This window comes from Mus musculus, chromosome 12 (genome assembly GCF_000001635.26).
Source record: "Mus musculus strain C57BL/6J chromosome 12, GRCm38.p6 C57BL/6J".
NCBI lineage: Eukaryota > Metazoa > Chordata > Mammalia > Rodentia > Muridae > Mus > Mus musculus.
In genome coordinates, this window is record NC_000078.6 from 11,066,779 (window position 1) to 11,079,067 (window position 12,289).

The 12,289-nt window shown below is 41.6% G+C and overlaps 1 long non-coding RNA gene across 1 annotated transcript in view; it reads left to right on the forward strand.

Moving 5' to 3' along the window:
- 7420701I03Rik (RIKEN cDNA 7420701I03 gene) overlaps window positions 1-11,963 on the forward strand; it is a 30,929-nt gene extending 18,966 nt beyond the window's left edge. Inside the window, exon 3 of the long non-coding RNA NR_045860.1 lies at window positions 11,467-11,963. This is a non-coding gene — a long non-coding RNA (RIKEN cDNA 7420701I03 gene). The remainder of the gene's footprint in view (window positions 1-11,466) is intronic.
- The last annotated feature ends 326 nt before the right edge of the window (window positions 11,964-12,289 follow it).

Genomic DNA, 12,289 nt, shown 5'->3' on the forward strand with positions numbered 1-12,289 from the left:
TGTATAAGGTTCCCTTCCCTTCTCATCCTTGCAAACATTTATTGACAACTCTTAACATTACCACCTGGAAGATCACATTTTCTAACTAAGCATGGGACCTTGGGACACAACTCTCTCACAGCAATAGCTAACAAACAACAAGGCCAGGAAGCCACCTCAAGCCTGACTTATACCATTGCATGATTTCCAGTTCTTGCAGCTGGTGTTGCTGACTCTGCAATATAACTCATCTGCATATCTGTACAGACTGGGATGACTCAGGAAAATTGAAATGTTTTTAAATGCACACCCATCTCCACATCCAATGTGAGCTGTCCAGCCCGTTCTTTTATTGTCTCAGTGTGGAGCCTGTGAGGAATGGCAATTATGAGATTTTGAAAGCTCCGCTGGCACTATTAGAATGAAATTCATCTTCCAAACAAAGAAGACACACTTGGTTATGCATACAAATAAAACCTGCACAAAAGCCTGCACTAGCTACCATTTTTCTCCTTGGTAGAGTGTCTGTCTTTTAGAAGTGAAATTTATTTCAAGAGGTAGCAGGCTTTGAAACTTTGTTCTTTGTTAGAAATAGCCTGAGCTCTGGAAAGGAGCAGATAGGGTGATGTGAGGTTGAGAATTACTCATGCTTGTCAGAATAATTGCATCTGTTTACTCAATGCCTACTGTGTGCTCGGTGCATTTCCTGTTATATCACTCAATCCTCCCCTATGTCTATGAAATAGGTATTGCCATCCTCACTTCATTAAAAAAAATCAGAGAAGCATGAAGAGGTAAATTCACTTATCCAAGAAATGTGACCATGACGCAGAACTCACAGGCTGCTGTGATCCCAAGCTGTGCTTTTTGCTTTTTGCTTTTTTCCCCAAACATACACAAAACCTTCCTCTAGCATGAACAAGGAGAAGCCTTGGTTGGCATTCCCCACTGTGGAGTACTAAGCCATGGGTTTCTGAAGTTCACAGATGGTAAAGCTGGGCTCTCAGGATCCCTGCATGGACCAATCTGTAAGATCTAGCAGATGGGGCATCTTTGAGAGTGACTTCTTTACAAGAGAAAGCATTTCTAGCAGAATTGAGCTAAGTTGAGCCAGTTGTTCTCTCTGGGTTAAGTGGTAAGCACAGGAAAGAGCTCCCAGGCTTGAAGGCTGACAGTCAGACCCCACCTCCACTGTCTATTAGACTTGTGACCTTGAAGAAGGTATTTAGCTTTCTTGAGGCTTAGCAGTGTTATGGGAACGATCAATCAATCAACCTAGCTAACAAATCATCTATCCCCAAAAGAGATCCAGAAAAGGAGGGCTTGTGAGTTATACCCACACCACAGGAAGAATATCTTACCCAGACCTACCTATGTCTTAGTAGACATGCAGAAGCCAGCAGTAAGGACAGTTAAAAGAGTCCCCACAAACAACACCCTTCACAATAGTCACAAATAATATAAAATACCTTGGTGTGATTCTAACTAAGGAAGTATGATAAGAACTTCAAGTCTCTGAAGAAAGAAATTGAAGAAGATTTCAGAAGGTGGAAAGAGCGTCCATGCTCATGGATTGGCAGGATTAATATAGTAAAAATGGCTATCCTGCCGAAAGCAATCTACAGATTCAATGCAATTCCCATCAAAATTCGAACTCAATTTTTCACTGAGATAAAAAGGACAATTTGCAAATTCATCTGGAATAATAAAAAACCTAGGATAGCAAAAACTATTCTCAACAATAAAAGAACCTCTGGTGGAATCACCATGCCTGACATTAAGCTGTACTACAGAGCAATTGAATAGGGAACAAAATACCTATGAAAGGAGTTGCAGAGACAAAGTTTGGAGCTAAGACGAAAGGATGGACTATCCTGAGACTACCCCACCCGGGGATCCATCCCATAATCAGCCACCAATCCCAGACACTATTGCATATGCCAGCAAGATTTTGATGAAGGGACCCTGGTATAGCTGTCTCATATGAGGCTATGCCAGTGCCTGGCAAACACAGAAGTGGATGCCCACAGTCATCTATAAGATGGAACACAGGGCCCCTAATGGAGAAGCTAGAGAAAGCACCCAAGGAGCTGAAGGGGTCTGCAACCCTATAGGTGGAACAACAATATGAACTAACCAGTACCCCCAGAGTTCGTGTCTCTAGCTGCATATGTAGCAAAAGATGGCCTAGTTGGCCATCACTGGGAAGAGAGACCCCTTGGTATTGGTATCCCCAGTACAGGGGAATGCCAGGGCCAAGAAGTGGGAGTGGGTGGGTAGGGGAGCAGGGCAGGGGGAGGGTATAGGGAACTTTCGGGAAAGCATTTGAAATGTATATAAAGAAAATATCTGATAAAAAAAAAGTCCCCACACACTCATTAATTCATTCTATCACCATAGGATCAAGGATTTAATGTTTTGGTGAGTTATCTCTGCAATCCAAAGCCCAGCTCTGGCAAAAAATAATTCAGAAGGGCAGTAAAGGGCAGGTAATCTGTCTTTTCCAATTAGGAATGATAAAAACACCTAAGTCACCCTGACTGAGGACACCCTGACCCACCTGTCAACTATATATATTTAAAACTAAGAGCATTGCATTTTGAACAAATCATATGGGAGAAAAGAAACCCATATTATTCAAATTAAGTATTTCATAGCTTTTATGTTAGCTGTAGGACTGAAAATGCCACAGAACTAGAGGGATTGCATATTGTTTTGATGGTTCAGGCATTTGAATATATAACACAAATAACCTGTGACTTAGAAAAGGACAAGAAATCTCTCAAATACATAAGATGAGACTTTAAAATAATGGAGCTGCTTCCAAGAACATCCATCTCAGACTTGTTTTGGAACCAGTTGTCTAGGCAAGTTTACCGTACAATAAGCTACAGCAATATTATGTCTGATAACTGCCTGCTTCCTCTCCACTCTCCCTTCCCACAGAGGAGACTCCCCAAACTCCACTCCCTGGTCAACCACATCCCTCCCTCCCTCCAAAATCCACTGGACCCAATTAAATGGAATTTGGGTAGCTTTTTCATTCATGGTTTTCCCAATCCTGAGCATGATCATGCGCCACATCTGGTGAGGGCAAATATGCTTTGTTTTATTATTTAACTTTTTACTTTTGGCATAATGTTAAATTGGCAGAAACATTAAAAAGTAAATAAACAAACCTTCACCAAGCTTGCCTAAATATTAGCATTTTACTAAAGCACAAAAATATGACTATACATGTGGGAAATTAGCATTGGTACAATATTATTAATTAAACCAGAGGTCAGTGTCTTACTGCTGAAAACTTTATTATGATTTAAAAAAATCAATGCTCATCTTTCAAGCTGCATTTCTGAGTGAGTTTGATTTGTCAAACCATAAATAAAGGTGGATAAAGGAAGACAGCTCTACAGGGAATGTGCTTGTTGTGTAAGCACAAGAACCTAAGTTCAGAACCCCAACTCCCACATGAAACCCAGGCACCACAGTTTATTCCTGTACCCCCATATCCCCGGGACAGGGATGGGAGAGAGACAGACAGATCCCTGGTGGCCACTGGACAGGGAGTCTACACAAGATAGGAAATTCTAGGTTCAGTGAGAGGTGCTCCCTTAAAAATTAAGGTGGAAAGTGACAGTATAAAACCCCTAACATTTTTACCTTTGACCGCCACACAGATGCACAGGAACAAGCAAAGACATGTGCATATGTGCACATGCATACATGTGTTCATGGGTATGCTCTCACATGAGTGTGCATGTGTGCACACACACAAAAAGAGAGAGAGAGGAGAAAGAGAGAGAAAGAGAGAGAGAGAGAGAGAGAGAGAGAACAGATATACAAATAGTTATATGTGGTGTTGCCAAGTTCTTGACTTGTGACCTGTTCCAGGTGCATCTGACTAGCAGCATGTGTAACTACCCTGCCCTTCCTGCTAATGGGATATAGTGTTTCACTTCTTCTTTTTCTTTTTTTTTTTTTTTTTTTTTTAGATATTTTCTTTATATACATTTCAAATGCTATCCCGAAAGTTCCCTATACCCTCCCCCCGCCTGCTCCCCTACCCACCCACTCCTGCTTCCTGGCCCTGGCATTCCCCAGTACTGGGGCATATAAAGTTTGCAATACCAAGGGGCCTCTCTTCCCAGTGATGGCTGACTAGGCCATCCTCTGCTACATATGCAGCTAGAGACATGAGCTCTGGGGGTACTGGTTAGTTCATATTGTTGTTCCACCTATAGGGTTGCAGAGCCCTTCAGCTCCTTGGATGCTTTCTCTAGCTCCTCCATTGGGGGCCCTGTGTTGCATCTTATAGATGACTGTGAGCATCCAATCACTGTTCATCTGATACATGAGAAGAAGTATTGTGGGATTTCATTTCCATTTCTCTAATCACGAATGAGTTTGTACATTTTTCATCATCTGAGAACCATCTGTCTCACTTTAATTAACATCCTAAGGAAAAGCACAGAAGAGAAACTTGGTCAAAATATCCACTCTCCCCAGCTGCATGTGGGCAGAAAGTATGGATCACAGGTTCTCTGGTCCAAAAGCAGCCATTGTCTTTCTGGTCCTCTGTCTTTGAGCCCTGGAATGCAATCTATAAGGAGACACCAGGCCCCATCCTCTCTCTCGAGAAACTATAAGCATGGTTTAGACTCAAGCTAACCTGGAGTCTTTAAAGCAAATAACCTTTGGGGCTCTCAGTTTCTTTCTTTCTAGAATGAAAACAAGTGAAATCGCTCCACTTCATATAAGAATGACTGAGTTAAAGAGATATGAGGCTTCTTCTCAGTGTCCAACCAGCAAGAGACCCTCCTAAATTGTTAGTTCTACAAGGGATACCTTCCCCGCTGACACAGGCTACCAAATATCCCATTGTGAAATCTGAATCCTGAACACAGGCATTCTTCTTTGACTATGGAGGAAGAAGATAGGATGAATCATTGCAAACTAAAACGTAGGCATCTTGTCATCTGGAGCAAGCAAATAATTAGGTCGGGTGGTGGATAAGGTAGCCAGGTTGAACCACTAAAAATGTAAGATACACTGTTAAGTTTGAAAGATACTTGACACGTTGCCTCATAGTTCCGTGAAGAGTGTAGTCCATCACAGTGTAAAATGGCACGGCAGCAGGAACGGGTGTCGGGTTACGTTCTGCATGTAACACAGAAGGTGAATGAACAGGAAGTCAGCCCTGGCTACAAAATATCAAGGCTCACCCTAAGTGATCTACTTCCTTCAGCAAGGCTCACCTGCTGAAGGGTCCACAAACTTCCCAATGGTGCCACCATACACTCAAACATGTGAGCCTCTAATGGACCATTTCAAACCTAAGCCACAACAAACATACTCAAAAAAATACAGTCATTTAAGGAGATTAAGTTTTCCTGGGAAAACACGTGACATTTAGATTTGAATTTTGGATGAGCAATTAACTTGAGATCGTAAATACGGCCCGTATTGAGTTATCTGAAACTTAAATTTAACTGTCTTGTACTTTACCTAGAAAGTCAAGTAGCAGGCCTCCTCATCCTTCTGAAATTCCCGTCCGTTTCCCTACATAGAAGGTGAGTGTTCAAACTACTATCCACTCTGCAGACCAGTAGACTGGCTAACATCCAAAGACAAGAGGAAAATGAATTATACAAGTAATTGAACCAATTTTTTTTTTTAAGAAAACTGCTTCCATGACAAAATGCTTATCAATTGTACCAGGTAGGACTCTTTCAGATACAAATAATAAAGCTTAATTCAAAGGAAGGCATCCATAACCACGGTCTTTGTTGTCCAAGGTAAAGTAAAGGAGCGAGAGCTGACTCAGATGTGTCAGAGCAAAAAGGGTTAATGATGTCACACATGTATAATCTCAGCAGTTGGGATGTAGAGATAGAAGGATTAGGAGTTCAAAGTTAGCCTTAGCTACATTGCAAGCCTGAGGCCAGCCTGAAACTACATGAAAATGTATCTCTAAAAACCAGCACCAAACAAAATCTGGGGTTTTTTTTTATCCTCTGTCTCCTAGCTGTGCTTTTCTCCATCTTGTTTAATGAAAGTTTGTTACTCAGTGAATCCCCCAGTAATGAGAGAGAATCCCATTGTTAATGATCCAAGAACAACAGAAGGAAAGCATCAATACAGGGCTGTAATGACTCAGTCACGACTGAACTACAGTCTTCTAAATAAAGCAACCCAACCTTGTATCAGGCCACAGACATCAGAGATTGAAACCTCCCCTCCTTAGTCTATCTTCCCAAACTAATGAGGAAACTACATGGGAAAAGATCTTTACAAATCACTGGGCCTCATACCTAAACATGATAAAAGCAATCTACAGCAAACCAGTAGCCAACATCAAAGTAAATGGAGAGAAGCTGGAAGCAATCCCACTAAAATCAGGGACTAGACAAGGCTGCCCACTTTCTCCCTACCTTTTCAACATAGTACTTGAAGTATTAGCCAGAGCAATTCGACAACAAAAGGAGATCAAGGGGATACAAATTGGAAAAGAGGAAGGCAAAATATCACTTTTTGCAGATGATATGATAGTATATATAAGTGACCCTAAAAATTCTACCAGAGAACTCCTAAACCTGATAAACAGCTTCGGTGAAGTAGCTGGATATAAAATAAACTCAAACAAGTCAATGGCCTTTCTCTATACAAAGAATAAACAGGCTGAGAAAGAAATTAGGGAAACAACACCCTTCTCAATAGTCACAAATAATATAAAATATCTTGGCGTGACTCTAACTAAGGAAGTGAAAGATCTGTATGATAAAAACTTCAAATCTCTGAAGAAAGAAATTAAAGAAGATCTCAGAAGATGGAAAGATCTCCCATGCTCATGGATTGGCAGGATCAACATTGTAAAAATGGCTATCTTGCCAAAAGCAATCTACAGATTCAATGCAATCCCCATCAAAATTCCAACTCAATTCTTCAACGAATTAGAAGGAGCAATTTGCAAATTCATCTGGAATAACAAAAAACCTAGGATAGCAAAAGCTCTTCTCAAGGATAAAAGTACCTCTGGTGGAATCACCATGCCTGACCTAAAGCTTTACTACAGAGCAATTGTGATAAAAACTGCATGGTACTGGTATAGAGACAGACAAGTAGACCAATGGAATAGAATTGAAGACCCAGAAATGAACCCACACACCTATGGTCACTTGATCTTCGACAAGGGAGCTAAAACCATCCAGTGGAAGAAAGACAGCATTTTCAACAATTGGTGCTGGCACAACTGGTTGTTATCGTGTAGAAGAATGCGAATCGATCCATACTTATCTCCTTGTACTAAGATCAAATCTAAGTGGATCAAGGAACTTAACATAAAACCAGAGACACTGAAACTTATAGAGGAGAAAGTGGGGAAAAGCCTTGAAGATATGGGCACAGGGGAAAAATTCCTGAACAGAACAGCAATGGCTTGTACTGTAAGATCGAGAATTGACAAATGGGACCTAATGAAACTCCAAAGTTTCTGCAAGGCAAAAGACACCGTCAATAAGACAAAAAGACCACCAACAGATTGGGAAAGGATCTTTACCTATCCTAAATCAGATAGGGGACTAATATCCAACATATATAAAGAACTCAAGAAGGTGGACTTCAGAAAATCAAATAACCCCATTAAAATATGGGGCTCAGAACTGAACAAAGAATTCTCACCTGAGGAATACCGAATGGCAGAGAAGCACCTGAAAAAAATGTTCAACATCCTTAATCATCAGGGAAATGCAAATCAAAACAACCCTGAGATTCCACCTCACACCAGTCAGAATGGCTAAGATCAAAAATTCAGGTGACAGCAGATGCTGGCGTGGATGTGGAGAAAGAGGAACACTCCTCCATTGTTGGTGAGATTGCAGGCTTGTACAACCACTCTGGAAATCAGTCTGGCGGTTCCTCAGAAAACTGGACATAGTACTACCGGAGGATCCAGCAATACCTCTCCTGGGCATATATCCAGAAGATGCCCCAACGGGTAAGAAGGACACATGCTCCACTATGTTCATAGCAGCCTTATTTATAATAGCCAGAAGCTGGAAAGAACCCAGATGCCCCTCAACAGAGGAATGGATACAGAAAATGTGGTACATCTACACAATGGAGTACTACTCAGCTATTAAAAAGAATGAATTTATGAAATTCCTAGCCAAATGGATGGACCTGGAGGGCATCATCCTGAGTGAGGTAACACATTCACAAAGGAACTCACACAATATGTACTCACTGATAAGTGGATATTAGCCCCAAACCTAGGATACCCAAGATATAAGATACAATTTGCTAAACACATGAAACTCAAGAAGAATGAAGACTGAAGTGTGGACACTATGCCCCTCCTTAGAATTGGGAACAAAACACCCATGGAAGGAGTTACAGAGACAAAGTTTGGAGCTGAGATGAAAGGATGGACCATGTAGAGACTGCCATATCCAGGGATCCACCCCATAATCAGCATCCAAACGCTGACACCATTGCATACACTAGCAAGATTTTATTGAAAGGACCCAGATGTAGCTGTCTCTTGTGAGGCTATGCCGGGGCCTAGCAAACACAGAAGTGGATGCTCACAGTCAGCTAATGGATGGATCACAGGGCTCCCAATGGAGGAGCTAGAGAAAGTAGCCAAGGAGCTAAAGGGATCTGCAACCCTATAGGTGGAACAACACTATGAACTAACCAGTACCCTGGAGCTCTTGACTCTAGCTGCATATGTATCAAAAGATGGCCTAGTCGGCCATCACTGGAAAGAGAGGCCCATTGGACTTGCAAATTTTATATGCCCCAGTACAGGGGAACGCCAGGGCCAAAAAGGGGGAGTGGGTGGGTAGGGGAGTGGGGGTGGGTGGGTATGGGGGACTTTTGGTATAGCATTGGAAATGTAAATGAGCTAAATATCTAATAAAAAATCGAAAAAAAAAAGAAAATGCTAATTTAAAAAAAAAAAAAAACAAATCACTGGGCCTTAACAGAAACAAAATGATCTTAAGATTCTATTACTTCTACTAACTGGACTCCAAAGGTATAATGGAAGGAAATGACTGACATCTGTAAAACTCCAAGAAAGGAAGCATATATACGTGTCTAAACTCTTGAGGAAGACACCCTCGCTTTCACAAACACGTAACTCTACCGATGTCAGATTTTTCTAAAGTGGCCTTCTCCTAACCTAGCAGTTATATCCTATGAAGATCTATCTGAATGGAAGAATTCTATAATTCATAAATGCTGCAAGCTTGAAATTACTTGCTTTAATGGAGGAAGGGCAGGAAAAAAAATTTCCAAAGACCAGTCATCCCTGAAATCAAACAAATAGCTCAAAGTGATGGCTAGGAATAGAAGCTAGGATAAAGGGAGAGAGACATGCTTCTCACAAAAAAGATTATTTGGAATCCTCAGTAGAATCCAGGCAAGTGATTCTGGTTTGATTAATGTGTGATGCACAGATATCCCTTTAAAAGATACAAGGCAAGTACCCAGTGGGTCATTAGTAGATTGCATTTCATTACACGGCCATGATACACAGTGCAAACATAGGAACTCCTGGATTCACCCTGGATCTAGATGCTCAACTCTCCTCTGTTTCTGTACTTGTGAGAACCTGTTTTCTATAGTGGTGTTTAGGATTTATGAGATATATAGCAGGCAAGAGTTGGTCAAAGTTCCTTACACTGGCTGCTCGGAGACATGGAGTGTAAGACATGTGCTTTATAACGAGAAGCTCAGTGATAGGCTTTTGAAGTTAAATAGAGAAAAAAACTGGGTGAAATCCCAACTTGAGTTACCTCAGCAAAGCATTTAATAAGCTCTGAGGAGCCCTACATGGGTCGGCTTCTGCATGGAGTTCCATTCAAAGGAAATAGAAGCAGAAGCAGGGTAGCATCAAAGGAAGATGCAAGTCTTTAAAGTGAGAGATGAGCACAGGGTTTCTGTAGAAATCCATCAGCCTAAATGCTTCCCTGAACAGTTTGTACTGCCCATGGAGGCTCACAGCACTCTCAGCTGCAAATGCCAACCAGCCAGCCAGAGTAAGGATAGAAAGTTAACCACTCCTTACCTGCAAACTGGTTCTGCTCAGTGATCAGGAATGACGGGAGCTAGTGACAAGTCCCTCAGAAACATGTGTTGCAGCCTCCTGACACCCATGTCTTCAGTGAGCTTGCAAACCAGCCACTCATGAAGTGACCCTCTCATGTGGCTCATTTCAGACATTAATCCATCACGGGTCTATGGAGAGGTCCAAGATTAAGCTGCTGATAGAATCAGACTGCCACTGTGTCCTCCCATGCCAAAGAGAAATGCAAAGTTCTCTGTCTTCTTACAGAGACACTAATTCTATCATGAGGTCCCTACTCTCCTGAGTTCCATAGGTCCTATCTGTCTCCAAAAGGCCTCATCAACAGCAACATAGTAGCACTGTGAGTCAGGGCTCAAACACAGGAATTTTTGTAAGTCACAAATACTGCATTCATAGACATTAATTTTAATCTGCATGGTGGCAGACGTGCTGTTACCCACAAAATTCCTAACTTAATTTTGAATAGATAAGAATCATTGCAATAGTTTTCACATTTAATGTGTGTGTGTGTGTATTGTGCTGTGTTGTATTGTATTGTGTTGTGTTGTATTATGTCTGCAACCCCAAGCCTGCACACACTTGTGGAGGTCAGAAGACAACCTTGAGTGGCAATCCTGGCCTTTCACCTTGTTTGAGATGGGTTGTTGTTGACTACTATCACACACAACAGGCTAGGTGAGCTACTGCTCTCAGCTTCTGAGGATTTGAACTCAGATTCTCAGCTTGACAAGCACTTTACCTACTGATTCAGGTCCCCAGACCCATTAGAGTGTGTTTGATTCTTTAACAAGTTTTAAGTTAACAATTTTTAATAAGAGCAAGAAAATTATTTTTAAAGAACCCCATGAATAAAATAGATCTCAAAACCCCAATGGCTGGAGGCAATCACAACATTCGCCTCCCAGAGCATAGATGCTTAGCCCTGGTCACTCAGGGATCAGGATCTGTCGCCTTCATCTGTGTGATGCCCAGAGTAAATTCTCTAATGAATCCCTCTTGAAGCTTTTGCTAGCTCGAAGCACTTGTTTGTTTGTTGATTGGTTTACAACCAAAAGAATCTCAGCAGGTACAGAGTGTTTCCTATTCACCACTGAGACTCTAGGTCTGAGAATGTGAGCAGAACTCATGAGAAGCACAAAAAGGGAAGATCACTTTGCCCTAGGAATTAAGAATATCAAGATCTTGGTTTTTTTTTTTTTTTCCAAGAAGTGGTGTGACGTCCTATGATATGCCCTCGGTATATCTCAGGTTCCTCATCTGTGCAATGCTAAATGATTCTGCAAAGCTTTCCAATTCTGACAGCTTATAATTTTATTTTGAGCTCAGAAAGGGCTGATGGATGTGTTTATTTAAAATTGCTCTGCTGATGTTCCACTCGTACCCTGCAATCCTAGGAAGCTCTGTGCCAACCCTAAGATCCAGCCAGAAACAAAGCAGAGAAACAATCCAGACATCGGCATAGATTTGAAGAGCAGAGTGTCTGGGCTTCCTCGAGCCGTGCTTCTACCTCTCTGCCCATGTAATACATGAAGTCATCTAACTGCAAAGACAAGACCTCAAACAACTTTGTGGAACTTTGGTAAACTGTAGAAGGAACTTCAAGCAGAATCAGTCTACTGGGCATAGGGAAAGACTCCCCTGAAATCTTCTTTATTGAAACTCTCCCTCTCTTTCCCCACATTTAGAAGCAAAGGCTTCCATCCACACTCATTGTCCTCTCAAATGAGCTCCTAATTGCATCCCTTCTCCGTGTGCCACACCTAAGCAGTGCCCACCAAAGCCCTTCCTTAGACATAGGATGTTTCCTGATGTGCTCTCAATCCAGTTGCCCTCTCCTGATTCTGCATATTTTTTAAAGGTATGATTTCCTGAAATAAATTACATATTAACTCAACCAAAATTTGCCCAAGTGTAGTAGTTCGCTTTGTCAACTTGACACAATCTAGAATCATATTGGAAGAGTTTCAGTGAGGAGACTTGTGTGGCTTCAGGGGTTAGAAGCATGTTTTGATTAAGCTAACCGATGTAGGCGGACACGACCTTAAGTTGTCAGTACCTCTCTCAGGAATCTAAGTTCTGAATTGTATAGAGAAAGAAACTAAGCTGCAGAGAAGGAATGCATGTGTTCATGCTCTGTTCATGGCTGCGGATGTGCTGTGGATAGCTGTTTGAAATTCCTCGATGCCCTGACTTCCCTGCTGTGATAGGCTATAACCT